Consider the following 6242-nt stretch of genomic DNA (forward strand, 5'->3'; position numbering starts at 1 on the left):
AGAAAAACGTTACTATATCTTTTGTTCAACTAAGTGGATCTGTTGAGACTGTACTAATAAATCCAGCCAAAGATACAAAATATTATACACAGATAATTTAGGGAAGGAAGTAAAAGAATTAGGAAAGGCATGGAAAATACTAACACTGCTTTTGCCTAAGCAAAATACTGCAGGCATTGCTTTTGCCAAAAAGGTTATGAAAGGAGTTAATGAAATCGAATTAAACTTGAGGGGAAACTGGTTTGACAAATAATTCTTCGGCTAGAGACTATATTAAAGCAGGGATTAAAGGGAAATAGCAAATGTTTCTGGGGTGCCAACCATGATGTAATAAATCAGTTACACATGGTTTCACAAGCCTCTTCTGCCTTTTGCTTAGCCAAGTAACCTTGGTCAAGTTATTTAATTTCTCCAATCATCTTTTACCCTCTTGTGTAAAATACACATAATAAAAAATTTCTTCATAAGATTATTATTATTATATAAAGGGTGGCAAGTAGGTATGCTAGATAGTAGCTCTGGTCATTATTTATTATACAGCGCAGGAAGGATGGTACCCAGCATTCGGATGGGGATCAAATGACATTACCCACTTTTGAAGGGAGAGAAGAATTTTTCTATGTCAAATATAAGCCTCTGAATATACACAGATCATGCCCTAAATGCTCTATTGGTCAGGAATTTTTTATTTGTAATTTTAAAAGTTCAGAAAGAAGCATCATCATTACCCTTGGCAGAAAAAAACATAATGTACAGAAAAATGGGATTCTCTTTCTCAAAATGGCAGACTAAACTGACATAGCAAATTCTCCATCCCATATCAAATAATTTGAAATATTTAAAAATTAAATATTAAAAATATTAAAAATAAAATAAATAAAATATTTAAAATATTAAAAATCTCACAAAGATTTCATGGCCCAGACAGTTTTACAAAGGAATTTAACAAATGTTCAAAATCACTTACAATTTAAATGTTAAATGTAAGGTGTTTCAAAGATTAGAAAAAGAAGACAACTACCCAAATGATTTTCTAAGACTGGGATATTTTTACACCAATACTAGAAAGGGACAGTAACAGAAAACGAAATTACTGATCAGCTTACTTTATATACATGGATGTAAAATTCCTATATAAAATGCCCACTGGTTGAATCCAGCAGTATTTTAAATCTCATAAATCATGCCCAGGCAGTGTTTGTCCCAGGAATCCAAGATTGTCTCAGTATCAGGCTCTATAAAAAAATTACCACAGTAAAGAGAAGTGTTTAGTCACCTCAATGCATATAGAAAGGACAGTAGACACACATTCATTTCACACATTCTAATAAAAGTTTTTATCAAACAGTAGCAATAAAAGCTATTGTTCTGGGGGTGCCAGGTGGCTCAGTTGGTTAAGCATCCAACTTTGACTCAGGTCATGATCTCACAGTTTGTGGGTTCGAGCCCCGAATCAGGCTCTGAGCTGTCAGCACTGACAGCCTGCTTCGGATTCTGTGTCTCCCTCTTTCTCTGCCCCTGCCCCATTCACACTCCATCCTTTCTCTCAAAAATAAAACATTCAAACATTTTTAAATTATTATTCTGATAAAAGATACAAAAACGTTTGAAACCTATAGCAAACACCATACTTAATGATAAACTTTAGAAGCATTCTCATTAAATTTAAGGAACAAGACAAAACTTCTCATTATAGTATCTATGATTATTTTGCTGAAGGGCTTAGCCTATGGAATAAGATATGGGAAAAAATCTAATACAAGGATTAGAAATTTTTGTAATTTGCTAACAATTTGTCTATATAGAAAATTGAAAGAAAAAATCAAACTGCCAGAACCTGTAAAATAATTCGGCAGGATTACTGGATATAAAATTAACTATAAACATCAATAAGTATTTATGTATTATCAATACTTAATAAATATAAGAGAAAAACTGTTATTCACAATAAAAATCAAGAAATTAGGGGTGCCTGGGTGGCTCAGTCGGTTAAGTATCTGACTTCAGATCAGGTCATGATCCCACACTCAGTGAGTTCGAGCCCCGCGTCAGGCTCTATGCTGACAGCTCAGAGCCTGCAACCTGCTTCGGATTCTGTGTCTTCCTCTCTCTGACCCTCCCGTGTTCATACTTTGTCTCTCTTTGTCTCAAAAATAAATACAATCAGTTGATGGACATTTAGGCTCTTTCCATAATTTGGCTATTGTTGAGAGTGCCGCTATAAACATTGGGGTACAGGAAAAAAAAAAAAAGAGGTTAGAGTGGGAGAGAGCCAAAGCATAAGAGACTGTTAAAAACTGAGAACAAATTGAGGGTTGATGGGGGGTGGGAGGGAGGGCAGGGTGGGTGATGGGTATTGAGGAGAGCACCTTTTGGGATGAGCACTGGGTGTTGTATGGAAACCAATTTGACAGTAAATTTCATATATTAAAAAATAAAAAATAAAAAAAAAATGGGATGGATTCACCCCCCAAAAAAAATAAAATAAAATAAATACAATCATTAAAAATTTTTTTTTAATCAAGAAATTAGATTTAATTAAAGATGCTTAGGATCTTATGGAAATATTATTAAATGTATTTAATATATTAATAGAGAAGGAAGGAGAGAATCAAAGGGACAAAAATTTAGAAAGACCCTCCCTGAGTCAAAGTGCAAAGGAAAACCTAAAATTGATGGTGGAGGTGATCTTGAGGAAAATGTTATTGAAGGTCACAAAAAAGATCTGAATAAATGGAGAAATAATTAGGTTTTTAGATAGAAAGATTCAATATCTTAGATATTAAAGATTTTTGGGGGATTAAAAACCATTATAGGTAAAACAAAAGAGAATTCCTATTAAAACAATAATGGGGAGTAAGGCATTTATACATACACAAGTAGATTAATGAAAAGTATAGAGAACCTACAAACAGACGGAAGCATTGGCAACTTAAAATATAAGATCACAGATTTGAATGAAAAGCAAGATTATTTAATAAATGGTGTTTCTATTTGGAAAAAAAAACTAAAATTAAACCTTTATATCACACTATACACAAGAATTCCAGATGAGTTAGGGGCGCCTGGGTGACTCAGTCAGTTAAGCATCCAACTTCGGCTCAGGTCATGATCTCACAATCCATGAGTCGGAGCCTCGTGTCAGGCTCTGTGCTGACAGCTCAGAGCCTGGACCAGGCTTCTGGTTCTGTGTCTCCCTCTCTCTCCACCCCTCCCCCTGCTTGCACTCTGTCTCTCTTTCAGAATGAAATAAAGACATAAAAAATAAAAATATAAAATAAAAGAATTCCTGATGAGTTAGACCAAAATGTTAAGAAAAAAATTTGAATTTATTTGATGAAGTGTAGGAGGAAGCCTTTTTGACACTGGAATCTGAAACAATTTATTAGACAAAACAAAAAAAGCACAATTAATAAAGAAAACAATTGTTCAGTTTGGCCTTTTAAAATTCTGGGTGGTAAAACACCATAAACAAATTTGAGAGATAAGTAGCTGGCTAGGAGGAGTTACAACACAGAACAAGGATTAATGAAAATAATTTATATGCCGGCCTACAAACTATTAAGAAAAAGAAAATAGAAAAAGTAGCAAAGGATGTGAAGAGGAAATCAACACAGTCAATGAACAATATGAAAAAATGTACCACCTCACACCAAAGAAATTAAAATTACATGGCATCATTTCACACGTATCAGATTAATAAAATCAAAAGGTATAATAATACCAATCTTTGGTGAGGATGGAATAAAAACAGGCAGGATTATACATCATTGTAATCACTTCAGATACTAATTTGTGTTACGTGGTGAAGTTTAAAATCTATGTAGTATAATCTATGACTTAGCAATTCTGGTTGTTAGGTGTAAACCTTAGAGAAACACTGGTACTAGATTTTGCATGCGAGGTCATTTATTGAAGCAAAAATGTAAAGAGAAAAGGCTTTTAACAATCTACATGCTCACTAATAGAAAAATTGATAAATAAATTGTGGTACCTTCACAGATGAAATACTATAAAGAGATTTTGCAACGCTCTAATTTAAATGATGTAACTAGATCTATGTAGATGGATACATTTAGAAACCATAATGTTAAAGGAAAAGAATAAGATATACAGTAAGTTTTAATTATATCAATTAAAACACACAAATCAATATCACATAACATGTAATATGTATTTTATACAGAAAAAAAGTACAGGTAGGAAGGCATCCCAAACAGTTTGCCTCTGGGAAGGAAAAGAAGAAATACAGAAAGATCTGACACAACATATTGATTGGAGACCCAGAAGAAGCAGAAAAGATGAAGCAAAAGAAATATTTGAACAGATGATGGCTAAGGATTTTCCCAAACTGCAGAAAGATACTGATGTCCAGATTTAAGAAACCCAATGAACTTTTGGTCTGCTTGGGATATAGAGAGCAGAAAAAGCATTCCTTCCTTACAGTAAGAACACAAAAGTCAGAAAAACTTCAAGGTCATGACTTTTCTTAAACCTATCAGAAAGCTGAAGTCTTAGGGCAATAGCAAGTCTGAAAACTAAGGAGAGACAAGTGCTTGCAGAAGAGGATGGGACGTGAGCACTTGCTTACCTGGAAAAGACAAAGGCAGACACCGGTAAGAAGAGTTCAGCTGGAATTTTCATTCATGAATTAATAAAGAACAGATGTGGGCTGGTGAGAATATGGAGAGGCCCCTTAGGGCTGCAAATACGGAGGGGGTTTATATGACCCAAATGTACTTTCTCCTCCATGGCCCTCACTGGACACCTGCCCAAAGACTCCTGAGAAGACATCCCTCCCGGTGTCTTGGCTCAATTAGTAGAGCCTGTAACTCCTGGTTTCAGGGTCATGAGTTGGAGCCCCACATTGGGCACAGAACTTACAGAAAAAAATAATAAAAAATAAAAAAAAAAGAGAGAAAGAAAAGATGAGAGGGTATTATGAACAACTTTAAGACAATACTTTGAAAACCATGGTTCAACGGATAAATTCCTACAAAATATACAAATTAAGAATACTGAGCCTAGGGGTGACTGGGTGGCTCAGTTGGTTAAGTGCCCACCTCACGGTTAGTGGGTTTGAGCCCGGCATTGGGCTCTGCACTGACAATGTGGAAGCTGCTTGGGATTCTCTTTCTCGCTCTCTCTCACTGCTCTTCCCCTGCTCATGGGCACTCTCTCTCTCTCTCTCTCAAAATAAATAAATAAACAAACATTAAAAAAAAAGAATACTGAATTTAAAAAAAATAGAAAGCCTGAATGGCTCTGTAACTACCAAATAAATGGAATCCATGACTTAAAAACCTATGCCCAAAGACTTCCACCAAACAATTAAAGAAATATAATATGAATCTTTCATCAACTTCTCCAAAGATCATAACAGGAGGGAAAGTTCCTGAATTCATTTGATTATATTTTGATACAAAAACCTGGCTATGTCATTATGAGAAAGGAAAATTTAAGCAAGTCTTACTCATAAATATAAATATAAAAACATTTTTTAAAAACTGACCTGTCCAGCAATATATAAAAAGGGTAAAAATTATAACCAATTTGAGGTTTATTCCAGTAACACAAGTTTGGTTTAACTTTTCTTAAATATCCAATTTTAATTTTAATAAACATACCGTGGTTTTAACATTACAAGAAGCTGGTGAAGACATATGGAAACACTCTGTACCATCTTTCCAACCCTTACATAAATCTAAAATAACTGTAAAATACAGAGGAAAAAAAAATCAGTGTAATTCCTTACATTAACATGTGAGGAAGGAGAAAAATATGTAAATATTTTAATAGTTGTGAAAAAGCTATTAAACAAATTCACAATCCATTCATGATTTTTAAAAACCCTTAGCAAGCTACAAGTAGAAATATAACTTCCTTTATCTAATGAAGAAGGTCTTTATAAAGTCTAATCAGCAACTTAACTGTAAAATATTAAAACTTTCTCTTTGAGACCGGGAGTAAGGCAAGGATGTCCATTGTCATCCTCCTGTTCCACACTGGATTGGTGGTCCAGCCAGATGGCAAGGCAAGAAAGAGATACAGTCATGCACAGAATGGAAAGGAAGAAACAAGACTGAATGAATGCTATGAAAACCTAAATTATCTACAGATAAATTACGGTAATGTACTAATGAGTTTTGCAACATTACTAGAACTTTCTTTCTCTTCCTTCTTCCCTCTTTTTTTTTTCTTTCTTTCTTTCTTTCTTTCTTTCTTTCTTTCTTTCTTTCTTT

The sequence above is a fragment of the Panthera uncia genome (assembly GCF_023721935.1).
Source record: "Panthera uncia isolate 11264 chromosome A1 unlocalized genomic scaffold, Puncia_PCG_1.0 HiC_scaffold_17, whole genome shotgun sequence".
Lineage (NCBI taxonomy): Eukaryota > Metazoa > Chordata > Mammalia > Carnivora > Felidae > Panthera > Panthera uncia.